At 38.0% G+C, this 26,334-nt stretch overlaps 1 long non-coding RNA gene across 1 annotated transcript in view; it reads left to right on the forward strand.

Moving 5' to 3' along the window:
- Positions 1-26,334, forward strand: part of LOC121473426 — an 87,675-nt gene that overhangs the window by 48,238 nt on the left and 13,103 nt on the right. The window contains exon 3 of the long non-coding RNA XR_005983153.1: positions 17,728-17,783. This is a non-coding gene — a long non-coding RNA (uncharacterized LOC121473426). The remainder of the gene's footprint in view (positions 1-17,727; positions 17,784-26,334) is intronic.

Here is a 26,334-nt window from a genome sequence, read left to right on the forward strand (position 1 = left end):
CTTTAAGAAGTTCAGTGGAACAATCCACAAAAACAAGGACTGAATAGATATGATGACACTAAACTCATATCTCTCAATAGTAACTCTGAATGTGAACGGGCTTAATGACCCCATCAAAAGGCGCAGGGTTTCAGACTGGATAAAAAAGCAGGACCCATCTATTTGCTGTCTATAAGAGACTCATTTTAGACAGAAGGACACCTACAACCTGAAAATAAAAGGTTGGAGAACCATTTACCATTCAAATGGTCCTCAAAAGAAAGCAGGGGTTGCCATCCTTATATCAGATAAATTAAAATTTACCCCAAAGACTTTAGTGAGAGATGAAGAGGGACACTATCTCATACTCAAAGGATCTATCCAACAAGAGGACTTAACAATCCTCAATATATATGCCCCGAATGTGGGAGCTGCCAAATATTTAAACCAATTAATAACCAAACTGAAGAAATACTTAGATAATAATACACTTATACTTGGTGACTTCAATCTAGGTCTTTCTATACTAGATAGGTCTTCTAAGCACAACATATCCAAAGAAACGAGAGCTTTAAATGATACACTGGACCAGATGGATTTCACAGATATCTACAGAACTTTACATCCAAACTCAACTGAATACACATTCTTCTCAAGTGCACATGGAACTTTCTCCAGAATAGACCACATACTGGGTCACAAATCGGGTCAGAACCAATACTAAAACATCGGGATAGTCCCCTGTATATTCTCAGACCATAATGCCTTGAAATTAGAACTCAATCACAACAAGAAGTTTGGAAGGACCTCAAACACGTGGAGGTTAAGGACCATCCTGCTAAAAGATGAAAAGGTCAACCAGGAAATTAAGGAAGAATTAAAAAGATTCATGGAAACTAATGAGAATGAAGATACAACCATTCAAAATCTTTGGGATGCAGCAAAAGCAGTCCTGAGGGGGAAATACATCGCAATACAAGCATCCATTCAAAAACTGGAAAGAACTCAAATTCAAAAGCTCACCTTACACATAAAGGAACTAGAGAAAAAGCAACAAATAGACCCCACCCCCAGCAGAAGAATACAGTTAATTAAAGTTCGAGCAGAACTAAATGATATCGAGACCAAAAGAACTGTGGAACAGATCAACAGAACCAGGAGTTGGTTCTTTGAAAGAATTAATAAGATAGATAAACCATTAGCCAACCTTATTAAAAAGAAGAGAGAGAAGACTCAAATTAATAAAATCATGAATGAGAAAGGAGAGATCACTACCAACACCAAGGAAATACAAACGATTTTAAAAACATATTATGAACAGCTGTACGCCAATAAATTAGGAAATCTAGAAGAAATGGAAGCATTCCTGGAAAGCCACAAACTACCAAAACTGGAACAGGAAGAAATAGAAAACCTGAACAGGCCAATAACCAGGGAGGAAATTGAAGCAGTCATCAAAAACCTCCCAAGACACAAGAGTCTAGGGCCAGATGGCTTCCCAGGGGAATTCTATCAAACGTTTAAAGAAGAAATCATACCTATTCCACTAAAGCATTTGGAAAGATAGAAAGAGATGGAGTACTTCCAAATTCGTTCTATGAGGCCAGCATCACCTTAATTCTGAAACCAGACAAAGACCCCACCAAAAAGGAGAATTACAGACCAATATCCCTGATGAACATGGATGCAAAAATTCTCAACAAGATACTAGCCAATAGGATCCAACAACACATTAAGAAAATTATTCACCATGACCAAGTAGGATTTATCCCCGGGACACAAGGCTGGTTCAACATTCGTAAAACCATCAATGTGATTCATCATATCAGCAAGAGAAAAACCAAGAACCATATGATACTCTCATTAGATGCAGAGAAAGCATTTGACAAAATACAGCATCCATTCCTGATCAAAACCCTTCAGAGTGTTGGGATAGAGGGAACTTTCCTCGACATCTTAAAAGCCATTTACGAAAAGCCCACAGCAAATATCATTCTCAATGGGGAAGCACTGGGGGCCTTTCCCCTAAGATCAGGAACAAGACAGGGATGTCCACTCTCACAACCAGACTCATCAAGAAGCGGCCCACAGTATTGTCAGCTGACACCTTTCCAGACAGCACATCCTCTGCATACTGCAACACCGTGCTTAGGGCATCTTGGATGCGAGCCGATGCCCCTCCTACTGTTCAACATAGTTCTGGAAGTCCTCGCCTCAGCAATCAGACAACAAAAAGACATTAAAGGCATTCAAATTGGCAAAGAAGAAGTCAAACTCTCCCTCTTCGCCGATGACATGATACTCTACATAGAAAACCGAAAAGCCTCCACCCCAAGATTGCTAGAACTCATACAGCAATTTGGTAGCGTGGCAGGATACAAAATCAATGCCCAGAAATCAATGGCATTTCTATACACTAACAATGAGACTGAAGAAAGAGAAATTAAGGAGTCAATCCCATTTACAATTGCACCCAAAAGCATAAGATACCTAGGAATAAACCTAACCAAAGAGGTGAAGGATCTATACCCTAAAAACTATAGAACACTTCTGAAAGAAATTGAGGAAGACACAAAGAGATGGAAAAATATTCCATGCTCATGGATTGGCAGAATTAATATTGTAAAAATGTCAATGTTACCCAGGGCAATTTACACGTTTAATGCAATCCCTATCAAAATACCATGGACTTTCTTCAGAGAGTTAGAACAAATTATTTTAAGATTTGTGTGGAATCAGAAAAGACCCCGAATAGCCAGGGGAATTTTAAAAAAGAAAACCATAGCTGGGGGCATCACAATGCCAGATTTCAGGTTGTACTACAAAGCTGTGGTCATCAAGACAGTGTGGTACTGGCACAAAAACAAACACGTAGATCAATGGAACAGAATAGAGAACCCAGAAGTGGACCCTTGAAATGTATGGTCATCTAATATTCGATAAAGGAGGAAAGACTATCCATTGGAAGAAAGACAGTCTCTTCAATAAATGGTGCTGGGAAAATTGGACATCCACATGCAGAAGAATGAAACTGGACCACTCTCTTTCACCATACACAAAGATAAACTCAAAATGGATGAGAGATCTAAATGTGACACAAGAGTCCATCAAAATCATAGAAGAGAACACAGGCAACACCCTCTTTGAACTCGGCCACAGTAACTTCTTGCAAGATACATCCACAAAGGCAAAAGAAACAAAAGCAAAAATGAACTATTGGGACTTCATCAAGATAAGAAGCTTTTGCACAGCAAAGGATACAGTCAACAAAACTAAAAGGCAACCTACAGAATGGGAGAAGATATTTGCAAATGACATATCAGATAAAGGGCTAGTTTCCAAGATCTATAAAGAACTTATTAAACTCAACACCAAAGAAACAAACAATCCAATCATGAAATGGGCAAAAGACATGAAGAGAAATCTCACAGAGGAAGACATGGACATGGCCAACATGCACATGAGAAAATGCTCTGCATCACTTGCCATCAGGGAAATACAAATCAAAACCACAATGAGATACCACCTCACACCAGTGAGAATGGGGAAAATTAACAAGGCAGGAAACCACAAATGTTGGAGAGGATGTGGAGAAAAGGGAACCCTCTTACACTGTTGGTGGGAATGTGAACTGGTGCAGCCACTCTGGAAAACTGTGTGGAGGTTCCTCAAAGAGTTAAAAATAGACCTGCCCGACGACCCAGCAATTGCACTGTTGGGGATTTACCCCAAAGATTCAGATGCAATGAAACGTCGGGACACCTGCACCCCGATGTTTCTAGCAGCAATGGCCACAATAGCCAAACTGTGGAAGGAGCCTCGGTGTCCATCGAAAGATGAATGGATAAAGAAGATGTGGTTTATGTATACAATGGAATATTACTCAGCAATTAGAAACGACAAATACCCACCATTTGCTTCAGCGTGGATGGAACTGGAGGGTATTATGCTGAGTGAAATAAGTCAATCGGAGAAGGACAAACAGTGTATGTTCTCATTCATTTGGGGAATATAAATAATAGTGAAAGGGAATATAAAGGAAGGGAAAAGAAATGTTGGGAAATATCAGGAAGGGAGACAGAACATAAAGACTCCTAACTCGGGGAAACGAACTAGGGGTGGTGGAAGGGGAGGAGGGCGGGTGTTGGAGGGGAATGGGTGATGGGCACTGAGGTGGACACTTGACGGGATGAGCACTGGGTGTTTTTCTGTATGTTGGTCAATTGAACACCAATAAAAATTAATTAAAAAAAAATAAAATATGTTCTAATATGTCAAAAAAAAATCTTATTCCAGATCCCTATTTCATATAAAAAGATAAACTCTAAGTGGATTAGAGACCTGAAAGGAATGTAAAGTAAAATAAAATAAAATAAAATAAAATAATATAATATAATATAATAATTATAAGTTGTGGGTAGTTAAAGATGTTGAGTTAAGGATGTGGGTAGTTAAGGATGTTAAACAAGACCAAAGAAAGCCCAAAACACAAAAGGCTTTCCCATTTTTTAAGGAGCTCATAGACTGCTGGCAGGAACAGAAAAGCAAACTAATAATTGAAATACAGAGGTTAAAAACAGAGAGCACAGTGATCTGAGAGAGGAAAGCAGGATCAATACTGCAGGGAGACATCAGGGAAAATTTTGTGGTTATGGAGACTTACATGGTAGGAGATGAGTCAAGAGAAGAGCAGGCAAGGTCAAAAGAAAGCAGGAATTCATAAAAAAAAAAAACTATATGTTTGAGTATGGCAAGTCATCTAGAATGGTAACTATTTGTTTAATGTTTATCTTCCCAGAAAGGTTTTAAGGTCTATAAAGCTAAAAGCTATGTCTTTCTTGTTCAACATGATATTCTTTTTAGCATCTAGAAGTGCCTGGCACTTTTAAGAAGCTCAGTAAATGTATTTATATTTTTCTAATTGCTTTACTGTTTATTATTAATAAGTTATTAATATTAAAACTTTTAATTTAAGAATTTAATTTTAATAAGTTATAATATGCAAACGTTCTATAATATAATAAATACCCATGCATCCATCACTCAGACTCAGAAACAAAATATTACTAACCCATTTATTACCTTTTATGAACATACCCATATCTCTTCAATCCATAGCTACTATTCTGAATTTTACATTTGACATTCCAGTGTATTTCTTTTTAATTTTGTTATACATATATTTATGGAAGTGCTTAAACTTTATATAAATATTTCCATAATGCCTATTTAGTCTATGACTTGGTTTCTTTCCTCCACATTATGTTTATGATTCATCCATGTTGATATTTGTGACAGTAGTTAATTTTGATTGCTGGATAGTAGACTGTTGTGTGAGTATACATAATTATTCTTCATAAGTTTGCTTATGATGGCATTTGTTTTCAGTATTTTGTTCATATAAACAATGATGCTATGAATGTTCTTGTATATGTTCCTGTATACACGTGATAGAGTTTCTGTATTTCCTCTCTTCTGTAGGTAAATGCCTAGAAGTAGATTTGCTGGTCAGTTACTCAACCTCTTCAACAACAGCTAGCATTGCAGCCCTTTTTAATTTTTCTTAATTTCACATGTATGAATGGTCTCTCATGTTGAATTTGCTGAACTATTTTTGAGGTTTTGTCTTCTATAAGTTGCTGACTCAATTCTTTCGCTAATTTCATTTATTCGCAATTGGTCATTTTTAACTGACTGAGTTATCCATGTTATTGATTCAGTTATTAGTAATATGTATTATAAACATAACCCCATAAAAGATACAATTGTCAAATCTAATCAGTCTTCTTCCTTTTGTGTTTTGGGCTTTCTTTGGTCTTGTTTAACATCCTTAACTACCCACAATTTATAATTATTATATTATTTTATTTTATTTTATTTTACTTTACATTCCTTTCAGGTCTCTAATCCACTTAGAGTTTATCTTTTTATATGAAATAGGGATCTGGAATAAGATTTTATTGTTCCAAATTAATTCCCTAAATAACCCACCCTTTATGGGATGGTTCATCATTTTCTTGCCGATCTACAATGACATATTTATCATCTTTAAGTCAGATATATGGGAATATTTCTTCACTCTATTTTGTTCCACTATTTTATTTGTCATCTAAACAAATTTATTTTCTTTTTCAAATTCTGTTATGCTCTTGCACTATTTACTCTTTCATATAAATTTTAACACTGGCTTTTAACTATTAGTAAGTTTGAAATTTTCTTATTTTATGCTTCTTGTTTCCCCTGAATTTGCTACGTTTTTCTTTCTTTCTTGTTTATAGTTGATTGAGGCTTTTGAAAAATTGGGTGTGAATTACATGGAAACTTCTGTGCTAGTAAAAATAATAATTTTTTACTCTATCACCCTATGAAGTAGGAATTGTTATTGTGTTCATTTTAACTTTTGTATCACAGAACTTTCAAGCATCTATAAAAATAGACAGAAATAACTAACCTAATATATCGATAACCCAATCTTGATAATTACTGAACGTGGCCAATTATTCTCTAGACCTTTATTCAAACAGCACCATATCCACCACCACCTTGTTACAAGTTATTTAAAGTGCTCTTCTTTTCACATAACTATAACACCATTATTGCATTCTTAGAATTTAAAAACGAATATTTAATACTATAAATGTCTACTCAATGTTCCTATTTCCCTGATGATTTTATACATTTTTTTACTTTAAAAAAGTATCTAAATATGGTCTATCTTCTCAGTTTCTATGTCTTTTAAATCTCTTCTAATATGTATATTTTCTGTCCATCTATTTTATTGTGTTTAATTTAATTTTATTTCATTTTATCTCATTTCATTTTAATGTGTTGAATATGCTGGGTCATATGTCCTATAGTTTCCTGTGGTCTGGCTTTTGTTCTTGTATTCACATAGTGATACTCAGCACATTTCTCCATCTCCTTGTATTTCCTAAAAATGTGGGTGTATCCATGGGTTAGATAAGCCCAGAATCCTCCTACTCCATCATCTTCCCATCAGATGCTAGGATTAATTCTTGATATATTTTAATTAGTTTCCAGAATAATGAAATCATTTTCTAGAACCCTCCAAAGGGTTTGAGTTTGTTCGTTTATTCCTATAAATCATAAATAATTAGTATAATTTTGAACTTCTGGACTTAAATATATTTTATAAGTTTTAATCCATTGCAGTTGTTATCTTTATTGATATATAAATTTTCCTTTCTTGGCTGGGGCTGGCTAATCAGATTAGTTTATGAGTCTATTAGCAGAAATCTTTAAGGGTTTTCTTGCTCTCTGGTATGAAAATGTTCCAGGATCAACTTATACATTTCCAGATATGGAATAAGCTGTATATATAATAAGAATTCATTTTTTATTCTACTTATTCTCTACTGAAGTAAAAGATATGTATTATATTTTTACTTTTAGTGACATCCAAGAAAAATTTTAATATATGGTTTGCTTAAAATATATAATTTTATCTTTGCAAATAATACAAAGTTATTAGAACTCCTATTATATTGGACATTTTACCCTAAACATTTCTCTATTAGTTTTCTAGGGCCACTGTAACAAAGCACCACAAACTGAGTGACCTAAACAATCACAGTTTATTGCCTCGCAGTTCTAAAGGCTACAAATCCAAGATCAATGTGTCAGTAAGGTTGGTTCCTTCTGAGGGCTATAAGGAAGAATCTGTTTTATGTCTTTAATGTTTCTGGTGGTTTGCTGGCAATCTTTGGCATTCTTTGGCATGTAGAAGCATACTATGATCTCTGCCTTCAACTTCATGTGGTTTTCTTCCTATGTGCTGTGTCTGAATTTTTTTTTTTTTGTAAGGACACCAGTCATATTGAATTAGGGCCATTCTAATAACCTCATTTAAACTGCATTCCCTCTGTAAAGACTACAATCAAATAAAGTGACATTATGAGGTACTGTGGGTTAAAATTCCAACATCTCTTTTGGGGGAGGAATAATTTAACATATGACAACTTCCTTCTCATCTTAAAAGTTATTAGTATAAAATTTTAATAATTTTACCCGAAAATAAGTGTATTATTACTTTTTTATACAGTCCATCTTAGTTTATATTTTCCCTCATGTTTACCTTTTTTTTTTTTTTACATATCATTCTTTCTTGAATCTTAGGCCTTCTATCTGAGATCATTTTACTTCTACCTTGAGTACATCATTTCAAATTCCTTCAGTGAAGTCTGTTAGTGGTTAACTCCTTTAATTTGTGTCTACATGAAAATGTCTTTATTTAATCCTCATTCTCAAAGATAGTTTAAGTTTCAAATTTTAGATGAACTTCTTTCTTCTCTCAGTACATTGAAGATGTGTTTATATTCTCTGGCTTCTATTTTTGCTGCTGTGACATCAATCTAACTTTTATTTGAAGGTAGATTGCCACCTATTTTAAAAAGTTACTTTTTATCTTGTCATTGATGATCTCACTTTACAGTGTGACTGGGTTAACATTAGTTTTTATTTGTTCTGTGTTGGATTTATTGTTTTCTTAAATCTAAGAATCTTTGTATTTCCTCAAGTGTGGAAAATTCTCATTATAAAAAATATTAATATTTCAAAATTTCCTCTCCCTCTTCTCAGTACTCTTTTATTCTGGAACTCCAGTTAGGCATGAGTGAACTTTTCAGTCTGTCTTCCATACTTGTTAAATTTCTCTGTGCTAAATTCTTCATAATTCTTCAGATCTCATTCCAGCTTATTATTTTCTCTTTAGCTGTGTCTGGTTTGACATTTAACCCATCCACAGAGTTTTAATTTAGACAAATATATTTTATTTCTACAGATTCTACCCAGTTCCTTTTCAAAGTTATATAATTCTTAAAATATTTTCAACCTTAGTCCTTGGTCATATTTACAATATCCTTTTTTTATTTACAGAGACATTTTAAGCATAATTTCGACATTTTTAACCCTGTGTCAGATCCTAAGCCAAGTCCATCTGATTCACTGTTTGCTGTTTTTAATGACTTTGCTCTCTTGCTTGTTGCTTGTGTGTGTAAGCTCTTATTTGGTGGGCCTTAATTTGAAAGAGGCAAGTTGGGAGTGACTTTCATCAAATAAATGTGTATTTACTTCTGGTAGGTGCTCTACCACTCTGGTACACTACCTACCTGAAGCATTTTAAATTAAATTGTTAGTGTGGTTTTTCTTAACTCTGCAGGTTTTGTAAATTCAAACCTTGAGCTCATGTTTAGATAGATTAGTAATTAATTTTCAGGGAATAGTTTTTCTCCCAAATGAAGCCAAGAACTAAGACTTTTTTTTTTTTAATTAACTTTTATTGGTGTTTAATTTACCAACATACAGAAAAACACCCAGTGCTCATCCCGTCAAGTGTCCACCTCAGTTCCCGTCACCCATTCCCCTCCAACACCCGCCCTCCTCCCCTTCCACCACCCCTAGTTCGTTTCCCCGAGTTAGGAGTCTTTATGTTCTGTCTCCCTTCCTGATATTTCCCAACATTTCTTTTCCCTTCCTTTATATTCCCTTTCACTATTATTCATATTCCCCAAATGAATGAGAACATACACTGTTTGTCCTTCTCCGATTGACTTATTTCACTCAGCATAATACCCTCCAGTTCCATCCACGTTGAAGCAAATGGTGGGTATTTGTCGTTTCTAATTGCTGAGTAATATTCCATTGTATACATAAACCACATCTTCTTTATCCATTCATCTTTCGATGGACACCGAGGCTCCTTCCACAGTTTGGCTATTGTGGCCATTGCTGATAGAAACATCGGGGTGCAGGTGTCCCGACGTTTCATTGCATCTGAATCTTTGGGGTAAATCCCCAACAGTGCAATTGCTGGGTCGTAGGGCAGGTCTATTTTTAACTCTTTGAGGAACCTCCACACAGTTTTCCAGAGTGGCTGCACCAGTTCACATTCCCACCAACAGTGTAAGAGGGTTCCCTTTTCTCCGCATCCTCTCCAACATTTGTGGTTTCCTGCCTTGTTAATTTTCCCCATTCTCACTGGTGTGAGGTGGTATCTCATTGTGGTTTTGATTTGTATTTCCCTGATGGCAAGTGATGCAGAGCATTTTCTCATGTGCATGTTGGCCATGTCCATGTCTTCCTCTGTGAGATTTCTCTTCATGTCTTTTGCCCATTTCATGATTGGATTGTTTGTTTCTTTGGTGTTGAGTTTAATAAGTTCTTTATAGATTTTGGAAACTAGCCCTTTATCTGATATGTCATTTGCAAATATCTTCTCCCATTCTGTAGGTTGTCTTTTAGTTTTGTTGACTGTATCCTTTGCTGTGCAAAAGCTTCTTATCTTGATGAAGTCCCAATAGTTCATTTTTGCTTTTGTTTCTTTTGCCTTCGTGGATGTATCTTGCAAGAAGTTACTGTGGCCAAGTTCAAAAAGGGTGTTGCCTGTGTTCTCCTCTAGGATTTTGATGGAATCTTGTCTCACATTTAGATCTCTCATCCATTTTGAGTTTATCTTTGTGTATGGTGAAAGAGAGTGGTCCAGTTTCATTCTTCTGCATGTGGATGTCCAATTTTCCCAGCACCATTTATTGAAGAGACTGTCTTTCTTCCAATGGATAGTCTTTCCTCCTTTATCGAATATTAGATGACCATACATTTCAGGGTCCACTTCTGGGTTCTCTATTCTGTTCCATTGATCTATGTGTCTGTTTTTGTGCCAGTACCACACTGTCTTGATGACCACAGCTTTGTAATACAACCTGAAATCTGGCATTGTGATGCCCCCAGCTAAGGTTTTCTTTTTTAAAATTCCCCTGGCTATTCGGGGTCTTTTCTGATTCCACACAAATCTTAAAATAATTTGTTCTAACTCTCTGAAGAAAGTCCATGGTATTTTGATAGGGATTGCATTAAACGTATAAATTGCCCTGGGTAACATTGACATTTTTACAATATTAATTCTGCCAATCCATGAGCATGGAATATTTTTCCATCTCTTTGTGTCTTCCTCAATTTCTTTCAGAAGTGTTCTATAGTTTTTAGGGTATAGATCTTTTACCTCTTTGGTTAGGTTTATTCCTAGGTATCTTATGCTTTTGGGTGCAATTGTAAATGGGATTGACTCCTTAATTTCTCTTTCTTCAGTCTCATTGTTAGTGTATAGAAATGCCATTGATTTCTGGGCATTGATTTTGTATCCTGCCACGCTACCAAATTGCTGTATGAGTTCTAGCAATCTGGGGGTGGAGGTTTTTGGGTTTTCTATGTAGAGTATCATGTCATCGGCGAAGAGGGAGAGTTTGACTTCTTCTTTGCCAATTTGAATGCCTTTAATGTCTTTTTGTTGTCTGATTGCTGAGGCGAGGACTTCCAGAACTATGTTGAACAGCAGTGGTGAGAGTGGACATCCCTGTCTTGTTCCTGATCTTAGGGGACAGGCTCCCAGTGCTTCCCCATTGAGAATGATATTTGCTGTGGGCTTTTCGTAGATGGCTTTTAAGATGTCGAGGAAAGTTCCCTCTATCCCAACACTCTGAAGGGTTTTGATCAGGAATGGATGCTGTATTTTGTCAAATGCTTTCTCTGCATCTAATGAGAGTATCATATGGTTCTTGGTTTTTCTCTTGCTGATATGATGAATCACATTGATGGTTTTACGAGTGTTGAACCAGCCTTGTGTCCCAGGGATAAATCCTACTTGGTCATGGTGAATAATTTTCTTAATATGTTGTTGGATCCTATTGGCTAGTATCTTGTTGAGAATTTTTGCATCCATGTTCATCAGGGATATTGGTCTGTAATTCTCCTTTTTGGTGGGGTCTTTGTCTGGTTTCGGAATTAAGGTGATGCTGGCCTCATAGAACGAATTTGGAAGTACTCCATCTCTTTCTATCTTTCCAAACAGCTTTAGTAGAATAGGTATGATTTCTTCTTTAAACGTTTGATAGAATTCCCCTGGGAAGCCATCTGGCCCTGGACTCTTGTGTCTTGGGAGGTTTTTGATGACTGCTTCAATTTCCTCCCTGGTTATTGGCCTGTTCAGGTTTTCTATTTCTTCCTGCTCCAGTTTTGGTAGTTTGTGGCTTTCCAGGAATGCGTCCATTTCTTCTAGATTTCCTAATTTATTGGCGTACAGCTGTTCATAATATGTTTTTAAAATCGTTTGTATTTCCTTGGTGTTGGTAGTGATCTCCCCTTTCTCATTCATGATTTTATTAATTTGAGTCTTCTCTCTCTTCTTTTTAATAAGGTTGGCTAATGGTTTATCTATCTTATTAATTCTTTCAAAGAACCAACTCCTGGTTCTGTTGATCTGTTCCACAGTTCTTTTGGTCTCGATATCATTGAGTTCTGCTCGAATTTTAATTAACTCTCTTCTTCTGCTGGGGGTGGGGTCTATTTGTTGCTTTTTCTCTAGTTCCTTTATGTGTAAGGTGAGCTTTTGAATTTGAGATCTTTCCAGTTTTTGAATGGATGCTTGTATTGCGATGTATTTCCCCCTCAGGACTGCTTTTGCTGCATCCCAAAGATTTTGAACGGTTGTATCTTCATTTTCATTAGTTTCCATGAATCTTTTTAATTCTTCCTTAATTTCCTGGTTGGCCTTTTCATCTTTTAGCAGGATGGTCCTTAACCTCCACGTGTTTGTGGTCCTTCCATATTTCTTGTTGTGATTAAGTTCTAATTTCAAGGCATTATGGTCTGAGAATATACAGGGGACTATCCCGATCTTTTGGTATCGGTTCAGACCCGATTTGTGACCCAGTATGTGGTCTATTCTGGAGAAAGTTCCATGTGCACTTGAGAAGAATGTGTATTCAGTTGAGTTTGGATGTAAAGTTCTGTAGATATCTGTGAAATCCATCTGGTCCAGTGTATCATTTAAAGCTCTCGTTTCTTTGGAGATATTGTGCTTAGAAGACCTATCCAGGGTAGAAAGAGCTAGATTGAAGTCACCAAGTATAAGTGTATTATTATCAAGGTATTTCTTGAGTTTGGTTATTAATTGGTTTAAATATTTGGCAGCTCCCACATTCGGGGCATATATATTGAGGAGTGTTAAGTCCTCTTGTTGGATAGATCCTTTGAGTATGAGATAGTGTCCCTCTTCATCTCTCACTATAGTCTTCGGGGTAAATTTTAATTTATCTGATATAAGGATGGCAACCCCTGCTTTCTTTTGAGGACCATTTGAATGGTAAATGGTTCTCCAACCTTTTATTTTCAGGTTGTAGGTGTCCTTCTGTCTAAAATGAGTCTCTTGTAGACAGCAAATAGATGGGTCCTGCTTTTTTATCCAGTCTGAGACCCTGCGCCTTTTGATGGGGTCATTAAGCCCGTTCACATTCAGAGTTACTATTGAGAGATATGAGTTTAGTGTCATCATATCTATTCAGTCCTTGTTTTTGTGGATTGTTCCACTGAACTTCTTCTTAAAGGGGAATTTTAAGAGTCCCCCTTAAAATTTCTTGCAGAGCTGGTTTGGAGGTTACATATTCTTTCAGTTCCTGCCTGTCTTGGAAGCTCTTTATCTCTCCTTCCATTTTGAATGAAAGCCTTGCGGGGTAAAGTATTCTTGGTTGCATGTTCTTTTCATTTAGGACCCTGAATATATCCTGCCAGCCCTTTCTGGCCTGCCAGGTCTCTGTGGAGAGGTCTGCTGTTACCCTAATATTCCTCCCCATAAAAGTCAGGGACTTTTTTTCTCTTGCTGCTTTAAGGATCTTCTCCTTATCTTTGGAATTTGCAAGCTTCACTATTAAATGTCGAGGTGTTGAACGGTTTTTGTTGATTTTAGGGGGGGATCTCTCTATTTCCTGGATCTGAATGCCTGTTTCCCTTCCCAGATTCGGAAAGTTTTCAGCTAGGATTTGTTCAAATACATATTCTGGCCCTCTGTCCCTTTCCGCGCCCTCGGGAACCCCAATTAAACGTAGGTTTTTCTTCCTCAGGCTATCATTTATTTCCCTTAATCTATCCTCATGGTCTTTTAATTGCCTGTCTCTTTTTTCCTCAGTTTCCCTCTTTGCCATCAACTTGTCTTCTATGTCACTCACTCGTTCTTCCACCTCGTCAAGCCTCGTCGTTAGGACTTCTAGCTTGGATTGCATCTCATTTAATTGATTTTTAATTTCTGCCTGATTAGATCTAAATTCTGCAGTCATGAAGTCTCTAGAGTCCTTTATGGTTTTTTCTAGAGCCACCAGTAGCTGTAAAATAGTGCTTCTGAATTGGCTTTCTGACATTGAATTGTAATCCATATTTTGTAACTCTGTGGGAGAGTGGGCTGTTTCTGATTCTTTTTTTTGAGGGGTTTTCCTTCTAGTCATTTTGCTCAGTGCAGAGTGGCCAAAAACAAGTTGTATTGGGAAAAGGAGAAAAAGAGAGAGAAGGAAAGAAAAGAGAAAAAGAAAAAAGAGAAAGAAGAAAAAAAATAGGGGAAAAAGAGAAGAAAAAGAAAGAAAAAGAAAGAAAGGAGAAAAAAGAAAAAAGGGGGGGTGGGGGAAGCAATCAGAAATCAAGAAGAAAGAGAGAAAAAAAAGCGCAAAACAAAACAAAAAAAAACAAAAACAAAAACAAAAACAAAAACAAAAACAAAACCAAAAAAACAAAAAACAAAAAAAAACCACGGGGGAGTATCTTCCGATTCTGTGTAGTTTAAGTCCCTTGACTTCCCCTGGAACTGGTCCGTCTCGCTGGTCTTCTGGGGGAGGGGCCTGCTGTGCTGATTCTCAGGTGTTGGCACTTGGGGGAGCTGCTCTGCCCCTGCCTGGTGCAGGGCTCAGTGGGGGTTGTTCACCCCGTAAGGCCCCGGGAGGAAGCCACAGTGGCGGGGGCAGCTCTGGAGCCCTGGAGTCAGCTCCCGCAGTAGCTCCGGGGCTCTCCTTCTGCAGGGCCTGGGGGCTCCGGGGCGGGGCCGCTGATCTGCTCAGTTCCAGGCAGGAGCGTCCTTGCTGTCCTGGGCCCTCCCGGCCTCTGCCTGTCCCGGGGGAGGCCGGATCCTGGGCTGTGTCCCGGCGCCCTGTGCTCCGGGGCCTGCGCTGTTGGATTCGCGCTCCCGGCCACAGCCCCCTCCGCGGAGCCGCCGCCCGAGCCCCTCCGAGCTGCTCCGGGTCCCGCCGAGCGCTGCAGCCCTTAGGGAGCTCGGCGCACTCTCCGGGGCGCAGTTCCTCTGTTACTGTCCCCGGGAGCCCGAGGGCGTCCCCGCCTTTCTGGGGATCCTGCTCCAATTCCCGGGGAGCCCCTTTCCGCGGGGAAGGTCGGTGCAGCTCCTGCTCCTCCGGGACGGGGCTCTCCTGTCCTGGGGACACTCGCCCCGGCCTCAGCCCGGCTCCTCGCGGGGCCCCTCCCCCTTGGAGGCCTTTTGTGTCTTTATTTCTTTTTCCCCGTCTTCCTACCTGATAGAAGCGCGAACTCTTCTCACTGTAGCGTTCCAGCTCTTCTCTCTTTAAATCTCAGGGCGAATTCGTAGGTTTTCAGGATGATTGGATGGTTTTCTAGGTAATTTGCTGAGGACCAGGTGACCTGGAGACCCTACTCCTCCGCCATCCTGCTCCTCCCCCCAGAACTAAGACTTTTAAAGATTCCTTTTGACTCCTTTCACCAAGATACGATTTTTTTTTCCTAGTTCAACCATTCATTGAGGGTCTAGCCCTCTGAACATCTTGCCTTTATGCATGAGTATTATTTGCCCATCTTATTAAACAAAAGGTCTTATCTCCTATTCCTTCATGAAGCTGTCAAAACCCTGGTCTATATTTCTAATAGACACTCCAGAAAAACCAGGACATTAGTTTTAGCTTACCACTCTAGTTTTAGTTATTCTCTTTGTTTTGAAGATATTCATCTCATAATTTCTACATCTATTAGTGGGAGAGTTTTCATAATATCTTGTCCAACAAAAGTGGAATTTTCTCCACATGCTTTAAATCAAAAAATTTCCCAGTTCCAAATAAAAGAGCACAGCATAGGGAATATAGTCATGGATATTGTAATGGCATTGCATGGTGGCAGACGGTAGGTACACTTGTGGTATGCATTGCATGATGTATAGAAAAGTTGAGTCACTATATACCTCAAACTAATGTAACACTGTACGTCAACTACACTCAAATTTTTTAAAAAATAATTTATTTATTTATTTATTTTTTTTTTATGATAGTCACAGAGAGAGAGAGAGAGAGAGAGAGAGAGAGGCAGAGACATAGGCACAGGGAGGAGCAGACTCTCCGTGGCGAGCCCAATGTGGGATTTGACTCCAAGACCCTGGGATCACAACTCGAGCAGACACTCAACCACTGAGCCACCCAGGCATCCCTAAACTCTATATTTAAACACCTAAAATAATCTTTAAAAATGAAATTTGGGTTAATGTACAGATAAAATCAAGAAATTAAAAATAAGAAATATCAACACTAGCAAGACTTGTGCCAACATTTTACTTAATAAAATGTCTATCTTCCTAACCAACATTCTTACAATATTAGACAAATTATATAGTTATGATGCAAATATGAAACTTATTTATAGAACTGATCAGCCAAACAGCTGATATTAATCATATAGAACTCACTAAAAGAAAAAACAATAGTAACCTATTTATTCAACTTGATTTAACTTTCATTTTTTGCCTCTTCAGTACATTTAATCTTCTGAAAGTTAAAGCATATACTAAAACTACTAAAGTTTAAGCACAAATTATATTTGAATAAAGAGCCTTTTAGAATTAAACAGAAAAGACAATCTAGATATAATTTAACCAGTTAAGCATCCTTCAACAAAATTTTGCCAAAATAAACCAATTCTATTATTAGGATCTCTACAATTTCCCTATACTCTACTCTAATACAGAACAAAATTTTTCTATATCAAAATATTTTTTATATTTAAGTTAATTTAATCATTTTCAAGTTCAGTGGATGATCATGATGCATTATAAATCTTTATTACAAAAATGCTACCCTAGATTCCTCATGTTTAGTTAATTTCAATTCACAAATTAAGCTAGTAATAACCACCAAAGGGTATACCATCTCTAATAATTAAAAAATCTCCTTAAGCTTTTTCCTATTAGCATTAGCACAGTGTTTACCTTGGCAATAAGGAAATAGCAAAGGAAGAGAAGCCAAAAGGACATAAAGCACCAGGTAGCATTTTCTATATCTCTGGCAAAAATTTCTGGCAGTAGCAATATATAAGCTAGCATTCAAAACAGTGCATTAGCTCTGGTTTTAAACAGACTCCTACAAGGAGAGGGGAAAAAGCAAATGTGCAGTTGGCAGTTTAAGAACTGCTGAGCTATGGGTCAAATTTTGCCCAACTGAAAAACAATAAAACTTCATCAGACTCAGCTTACTACTGCATGGTCAGCAGTGACCTTCATCAGCATGGTTTCACCAGATTGGTACAAACAGAAGTATCTTTTTAATACATAAATCAGATCACTCAGTGTCCATATTTAAGTTGCCTGAGGCAATTATATTACAATAAGATTGAAATCCAAGTTTTTTATCAAGACCTATAAGTTCTTACAAGGTTTGGCCCTTACTTTCTCTCCAATATCATTTTTTTAAATTATTTATTTATTTATGATAGGCACACAGTGAGAGAGAGAGGCAGAGACACACGCAGAGGGAGAAGCAGGCTCCATGCACCGGGAGCCCGACGTGGGATTCGATCCCGGGTCTTCAGGATCGTGCCCTGGGCCAAAGGCAGGCGCCAAACCGCTGCGCCACCCAGGGATCCCTCCAATATCATTGTATAACATTCTCCTCCTCTTTTTCCATGCAGGCCGCAATGACCTCCCTTCTGGTTCTGGAATATGCCAAGTCCTTTCCTAAAACAAGGTAATTCCATAGAGAAAAAGTAGTCTTTAAATTATTCTGGAACAGCGGGTTGTCTGTATTAAAAATTAGCCTCAATCCATACATGATACCATACATAAAAAGTAACTCAAAATGGATCATAGACCTAATTGTAAGAAATGTAACTATAGGGATCCCTGGGTGGCTCAGTGGTTTGGTGCCTAATTCGGCGCAGGGTGTGGTCTTGGAGTCCCAGGATCGAGTCCTGCATGGGGCTCCCTGCATGGAGCCTGCTTCTCCCTCTGCCTGTATCTCTGCCTACCTCTCTCTCTGTCTCTCATGGATAAATAAATAAAATTTTTTTTTAAAATGTAACTATAAAGCATCTAGAAGAAAACAAAAAACTTTTGTGACCTGGGTCAAAGATTTCTTAAGCAAGACACTATAAACATGATATAGAAAAGAAAAAAACTAATAAAATTTATTTTATCAAAATTAAGACTTTTATTCTTAGAGTTGAGGGAAGCAAAATAGGTAAATTTAAACTAGGAAAAATATTTCCAAAACACATTTGACAAAGGCTTTATCTAAAATATAAAAGACTCTTTCAACTCAAGAAGGCAAACAACCCATTAATAGACAAATATATATATATATACACATATATAATTGAATAAGCATTTCCCAAAAGAAGATAAACAAATGTCAAATAAGAACATGAAGAGATTCTCAATATCACAAGTCATCAGAGATATGAAATTAAAACCAGATGAGAAACACTGCACACCACTACAATAGCCTAAATTAAAAATACTAACAATAGCAAGTGTTGATGATATAGTGCAATGACAACTCTCAAACATTGCTGGTGGAAAGCAAAATGGCACTGCTACCTCAGAAGTCAGCATAGCGTATCTTAGAAAGTTAAACATATGATCCATTGATCCTACTTTTAGGGGTTTTTCCAAAAGAAATGAAAACGTATGTTTATATGAAGACTTACACCAAATTTTCACAGAAGCATTATCCACAATTGCCCAAAACTAGAACAATCCAAATGTTCACCAACATGTGAATGGATAAAAAAAAATTGTGAAATATCCATATAGTGTAAAACTGCTCATCAATAAAACAGGGATATTAATATATACGACAAGATGGATAAATCTCAAAAACGTCTTAAGTGAAAGAAAACACAAAAGAGCATATACTATTTGTTTTCATTATATGAAATTCTTTAAAAAAGTAAAAAGCATAGTTAGGGAAAACAGATCAGTGGTTATTTGGTCCTGGAAGCTGGATCAAAGTATCAACTGCAAAGGGGCACAAGAAAACATTTTAAAGTTATGGAACAGTACCATATTTTGAATGCAGTTACCCAAATTCATCAAACTGTGTATAATTATCACTACTCATTAAATGTACACTTACAATAGGGGAGGTTATGATATATAAATTAAATATCTATGAAGTTGAAAAAATAGCAACCACAATTGTTTAGAGCCAGACCAAGTTAATATTTAAAAGTAGGAGGATATTTTATTACTGCCATTATTTAGAGTTGTTATTGCATGGTAACAATAAAAAGTACATCAACTTATAGTCATCCTCAGAGAACATTGGGAATGAGATGTAGAAATGAACACAGATTTAGAGAAAGACTGCATGAAGAGCTGGTCACACAATTCGTCTCATACTGTTTCTAAAGCACTAACAGTTTTCATGTTTCCCCAGGTGGTGGAAGGATTCCTTTCTTTCAAAATAAAATAACCCCAGAAATAAGTTCTTCAAATACAGACATGGGGACTTCACCCAGTGAAATGGGCTCACATTCAACCCTCCTAGAGAAAAGCCCTACAAAGGGCAATAGCACCCACACATACAGCTTCATAATACTTCATTCAGAAATAGCCCAGAATCATCAGCAAGATTTGAAGAGACCTTGCAATGTGAGTGAGAGACCAAGAAAAACACACCAAACATAGATATAATGTATGAAACAGGAGGAACTTCAGAGATGATTTCATTAATTCATTCAACAAATGTTTGGGGCACTCTTCCTGCAGTTTTGTACTGTGTTGGGCTCTATACTGCTAGCTAAATTAGATGGAATTAACTTACTGGAAAAACACAAGTAGCAGCATAAAGACCTTGTTTCATGTTCTCACTAGTAATTCACTTTTGGACAAATGAAATCATTTATCCAATGTAGACCTCAGCCCACTCATTCCTCAGCTGGGTATAGAAATATGTAATTGTGTTGTACAGTGTGGGCTCTGACTTCAAGAGGTGCAAGTGGCTTTTGTGCAGTTTGGGTAATGTTTCATTTCTCTACTGGGGTGAACATGTTTACTGTATACTTAAGACTTGTGCACTTTTCAGTACACTTCAGTGAGAAGGATACCAAAAACATGAATTTTAATGGCTCTTCCCAAGATGAGTGAAGTGAAACTCTATGATTCTATGACTGTTTTCAGTTAAGCATTATGATAAAAGAAATCTGGGAACACTTGGTGGCTCAGCAGTTGAATGCCTGCCTTCTGCTCAGGGCGTGATCCTGGAGACCCGGGATCAAATCCCACGTCGGGCTCCCTGCATGGAGTCTGCTTCTCCCTCTGCCTATGTCTCTGCCTGTGTCTCTGCCTCTCTCTCTCTCTGTGTCTCTCATGAATAAATAAATAAAATCTTAAAAGAAAATAAAAGAAATATGAACAGGGAATTTTAAAACATGATCCTGGACCATTTTAACCAACTAGCTGCAATCCTTAGCCAAACATCCTATCACTAAGAAACTCCATTTTCTCATATATACATTGAGAGGTAGAATCAGTTTAGATTTTCTCTTATGTTTCCCAATCTCTAAAAGACTATGACTATTATTATAAACATCTAACTCCACCTGATGATTTGCCAAAACATCATCAAGTAGAATTGTCCCTGACCTTTCTGTTGTAAACACAGAATCATCAAGTGAGACATTTTTGGTTTGCAAACTATGCTGTTAATGACAAGCATGACTTATTCTCATAATTAAGTTCTGGATCCTACCTGGAGTCTTCTTTATGCTATTAATTTGCTTAGGGAACCATTCTCTTTGTAATGAAAAGTTGAGATTAAATAGTTTTACTATACTCTGTAAATATTTTTTAGTAGGCATGCCTCAAAATATCTTTCTTCTCTCCTGCTTGGCTTTTATATTCTCTTTCCCACTCTACCTTTGTTTCTCTTCAGAAGAAAAACCTGACCCTCTAGCTTTATTTTTATACTTGAAAATCTCATAAAACTTGTTAATTTAAAAAGTTTTATGAATCTTTATTTCAAACAGAGAAGTAACGAGAGTTATTCTGAGTTTTTGACAAAGGTTGTAAATTCTTTAATTCTTTTCTCTATACACCATTTCATTTATAGGCCTAGTTCAGGGATTAATAGATTATCTAGTGTGAACTGTTTCTTGCCTCTGGATATGTGGGGTCTTTCCCCCTCCCCCAAAGGTTAGTAGATGGAAAGTACTTCTCTAAAGGCTTAATGTTATTAGTGCTGTTGAGAAAGATGAATTTTTCTGAAAAAAGTGTTGCAGGCATCTCTCTCTAAGGAAGCCTCTTTGGAGACACTCTGAGGCTATTGTTTGGGTCAGTTATTCATATGTCTCTTTTGAATTCTATTTTTCCTGGAGTAATGTGGACAATCTGACGTTAGCAATTTCTTTCTAAGACTCTAGGAATTTGGACAATGGATTACTTCAAGTTTGAAATTATCTGTCTCTCAGAGATATTTGGCTTTCAGCTTTTCATCATTCCCACCCTCTTTAGAGATAGCATTTGGAGGCTCTATTTCTAGAAGTTAACATGTAAGATAACTAACCTAATGGGAAATTGTATAACAGCTTGACAAATTAGTTGACTAATGTATTTTCATGACCTATTGCTCTCAAATTTTAATATTACCCTTCATTTCTTAAGATTCTCAGTACTAAAAAACAAAAAGTTCTAAAAAAAAAAAAAAAAAGCAAGAGTTTACTGTAAAAGATAGCTTGTCACGTTATTCTTAAAGTGGATATATATTTCTATTTTCCCTCACAAAGTTTATAGACTCAGCAAAGAAATTGAAGAGACCTTGAAAAGAAATGCCCTTAAGCCATCTCAGAAAGGTAATTACCTTTCTTCTTCTTGGAAATATCAGAAGTCTACCCAGGCCTCTGCCAGTAATGGGCTGTGTTACCTCCAACCCTGAAACGGACATAAAACTTTTCCCTTTCTCTCTCTCTACTGTCACATTTTTCTTCCCTTGAGAAAAAAATCACCATCTCCCCTCATTGCCAAACAATATCCCCTTTGTAACTTTAAGTCCGTTTTTCTCAATTCTCTCCTTCCAAAAGAAGACTGGTCCATTGAAAAATACGAATTTGTTTCTTAGAGTATCTAGAGATTTCTTAAGAAGAGCTACTGAGATAGAAGTCTTGTCCCTGCTGTGTCACCTCCGGACCCTTTCTGCATGATCTGGAACAAAGCCTCTAGATCCCTAAATCAGAAATTGCAAATTCAATCTGAGTGCAAAGCAAGACTTATCTCAAAGAGCATCCTGCCCTCCTTCAGATCAGCCAGTCTCTGTCTCCAGTGAAATGATAATAGTCACCATCATGGCACACCCTGCGCCCTACTTCTCGGTCTGTCTAGGCCACCATGCCAGGCACTGGGAAGGCCACCAGGTACAGATCGGGCCTGTAGTCAACAAAACCATTTTGTTTGACCTATGTTTACTTAGTACTTCTAAACCCAGAAGGATCTTTCACAATTATTACCACATATGATCTTTACAACAGCCTTCTGAGAAAGCAGGACAGGGAAATTGGCACTCCTCCCATTTTACAGAAGAAAGAGACAATGCCAACTTTGCAGTTGGGAAAGGGGTGGAACCCAGCTCACCTTCCTACAAGTAAGTGCAGGTCCTCACTCACAGTTTCCACCTGTAGTCTCCAATGTAAATGCTGGAATATTCCCATAATAATTTCACTTGTGTGATTCACTCCTATCCTTTAATCATTTCACTGCAGATATATTACAGTGTCTGAGCACAAATGTCTTTGTGCTTTGAGCAGTGTCTTTGCTTTTCATCTCAGAACCCAAATAAGCTTTTTTCGAAAAGCCATTCCCAAATTTTTGGGTGTTAATTGTGTTAAATGCCTTTCTCCAAGAAAGATGATGTGATGTTGAACTTACTGATGGCACTTCTTACCAACTTTTATTCTTTTACTGGTCAATAGTAGGTAAAAGTCAAAAATGCTTTACCTATCAGTTAAATGACCAAATCTGAAACTATCTAGTGAGGAAAGGAGACTGACATTACAAGTTAAACAGTATTCTGAAATATTGTGCACTGAGTCTCTTAATTTCCTACTGGCTGAGTCCCAGATGCCAGCCTTTTTCCTGAGCTAACTGGAAAGCAGATTTTTAGTATGACCATTGTTACTTCTAACCACTGCTTCAAGTAAGTCTAAGAACATCATTAATAAGGAACATCTTCCCAAGACAGCTGCCACCTGCATAATCCATGGGATAGTTAATAAGTGTCTTTTCTGCCTTGGCATTTATCCTTGCCAATGCACCATCAACAAGGGAAATGAACGCTGGGGTGAGCAAACTCATAAGAGTTTGTGGGATGGTAATATTTAATTTTTTAATAAATGAGATGATTACTCATGCTAGCAATAAAAATAAGCCTTTACTATAGATCTGTTTTATGCAGGGCACTGGGCTTGGGAGATAGAAGGTAGTACCAGGCACAGATTTTTACCTAAACGACCTGACAATATAGCTGGACATGTAAGACATGGATCTAAAAATGGAAACTGCAGTTGCAACATAGTATCTTTAATGCAAAATGAGAGCATAGAGAATATTATGGGAGCTCATAGGATAGAGCAGTTCAGCGGGCTGAGGAGCCCAATAACTCTGAGCTACAAAACTTGCTGGTTACACTTCTCGTAGTCCTCATCATGACCATACAAGACAAAACACTGTTATTGCTTGCATTCCTCCCCCACTTTTCAGGTAAAGAAATTGAAGCTTAAAGCTAAGTAACTTGCCTAACTAAGCCATACACTTGGTGTCTAGGTACTCTGATACCAGAATGTTATCTCTTAGCCATGATACTAGATGAGGAAAGGCACCACCCTTCCCAGAACATGAACACATCTCAGGGAGAAAGACCAGTATAGCCAGCAGACTCTGATAACTGGAGTCAATGATAAAATACTTCAGAGGGGATCCATGCCAGCAGTTGGTTTTGCCAGCCCAACTCCAGGTGGCAGAGTGATGCCACAGGAGACACAGCACCAAGAGAGGAACGCTAAAACAGCAACACCAATAAAGCAAGCAGGTAGCGCCCTCTAGGACACAAGTCAGAGAGTTGCCTGTAGTTTAGGGGGAAAACCCTGGTTCATGGACAGGGCCAAGGCGAACATGTTAACACTAATGTGTTAGGTACCAAGAGTGACTATCATATAGAACATGACGTGGATCATGAAGTAACTGACTTAACCAGAGCAGGATAGGGAGGGATGGAAAGCAAGAGTTATCCACCCCCAGAGTACAGTAGGCACTGTGAGGACAGAGTCCGTGGCAGCCTGCCTAGCAGGCAGAACTTGATATACAGAAAAGAGGCAGGACATTTTAAGCAGAAAGTTAAATAAGATGCACTAAACCTCTACCTGGTGGGGAAGGTTGCTAGATTCTTCATCAGACTCAGATGCACTCTGAAGGCCATAAAAAGGTGGGAAGCCAGAGTCCAGAGGTAAGGCCCAAAGTCAGAGCCCAAGTGGCAGCAAAATTAATTTGATTTTTTATTTGATTACTTAATTTGATTAAGTTGTATCTTTTCCTGGCAAGAGCCCTGACAACTATTCTGTTTGGGTCACAACTGAGCAAAAAGTCTAAGATATGATTGAGCCCACAGGTGAGGATCAAAGACTCCTACTTATGGCTTAATAAAGCTTCAAAAGACAGGAACCAAGCAGCACCTATAATCTTTTGGATTCATTATATAGAGTGCATACTTTGTGCAGGCACACTTTCAAGTGGAGGACCACTGCAGCAAACAGAACAGACAGGCCTCTACTCCCTTGGCACTCACATTCCACAGGGAACATACTCAAGTCAATGAAGATGAGGCAAAAGAGTGTTCCAGGAAAGGGGAATGGCTTTGCAAAGGTGCAGAAGTGGGAAATTTCATGGGTTGCTTGAAAGAGAAACAATGGGTCTATTGCAGCAAAAGATTATTAAAGGAATCTAGGGAATTTGGTCATGCACTGTATCCACAGTCACCAAAGCACTGTGTGTTTCAGCTAGATGAGCCTATAGACCATCTGCACCGTCTGTCCCTCTAGTCTAGATCTCCTAGAGGAGATCTCTAGGCCCTGAGAAGTGGAATAGGTAGAAGCATGAGGTACACCGGTCTTAAGGAAGATGAGCCCTGTTGCAGTTATTTTGACAGGAAGTCTGAATCATCGGGTCACTGATATTGGAGTGGTTTAAAGAAACACAAATGGACCTGAATTCAGTCAGAGAAGCCAGGTCCAGGCCCTTCTCATTCACACTTATCTCCAACATTGAGCAAGCCCCAGAGCTTCACAGGGTTGAGTCTGATGCTCTCAACAGCCCCTTCCAATTCTGAAGCTTTTTAATGCTTTAAAGAATCCCCTCCTTGTTACCAGTAATGAGCATTCAGTGACCTCAGAGAAGTGGAGAAGGAAGTGGGGCAGCAGGCAAGCGGGCAGCAGGATCCAGGTTCTGGTCTGGATTCTGGGCACTGCTGTGATCTGATCACCCCTCAGTGTCCTCATTGGTAGAGTGTAGAGTTGCCAAGTCACCTCTCAACTCTAGTATTCCGTGAGCCTAGAATCTCCATTTGCTTTGACAGTGAAAGAAGACAAACTCCCAGCTGACGTACTGTTTTTTAAAAGAGTACCAGTCCTCAATGAAAACATCCTTTAAGGGCAGCCCGGGTGGCTTAGCGGTTTAGCACTGCCCTCAGCCCAGGGCATTGAGTCCCATGTCAGGCTCCCTGCATGGAGCCTCCTCCTCCCTCTGCCTCTCTCTCTCTCTCTCTCTCTCTCTCTCTCTCTCTCATGAATAAATAAATAAAAATTTAAAAAATAATAAAACATCCTTTAAAAAACTATTAATTGCCTGCTCCTTTACACCTCAACTTCCCCCACCCTAGCTTGTAATTTTGCAGTCAATGGTGTGGAGCTTGAGTTTCAATGCTTGCTTTCAATGTTCATGCAGCTTTTAAGTAAATACTTTTCTGAGGAAAATACAAAGGAATGAGTCCAGTAAGAAGACAAAGGTCAACAAATTATTAAATGTATTTTCCACAAATTAAACTCATTGCACTGTATACAGTGAATTCTAGTGTAGCCAGGAATCCTTGAGCGTTTCCCCACATGACTCTATAAATGCCATCAGCACGCTCAGCAAGTTTTATAGCGTATAATGAAAGATACTTGTTCTAACAATACCATCAACTGTTTCTGAATCGAAGGCTGTCAAGATTTCCCTTTTACTTTATTCTATGTGGGGAAAAAAAATGACCCTAG

This window comes from Vulpes lagopus, chromosome 1 (assembly GCF_018345385.1).
Source record: "Vulpes lagopus strain Blue_001 chromosome 1, ASM1834538v1, whole genome shotgun sequence".
Taxonomy (NCBI): Eukaryota; Metazoa; Chordata; class Mammalia; order Carnivora; family Canidae; genus Vulpes; species Vulpes lagopus.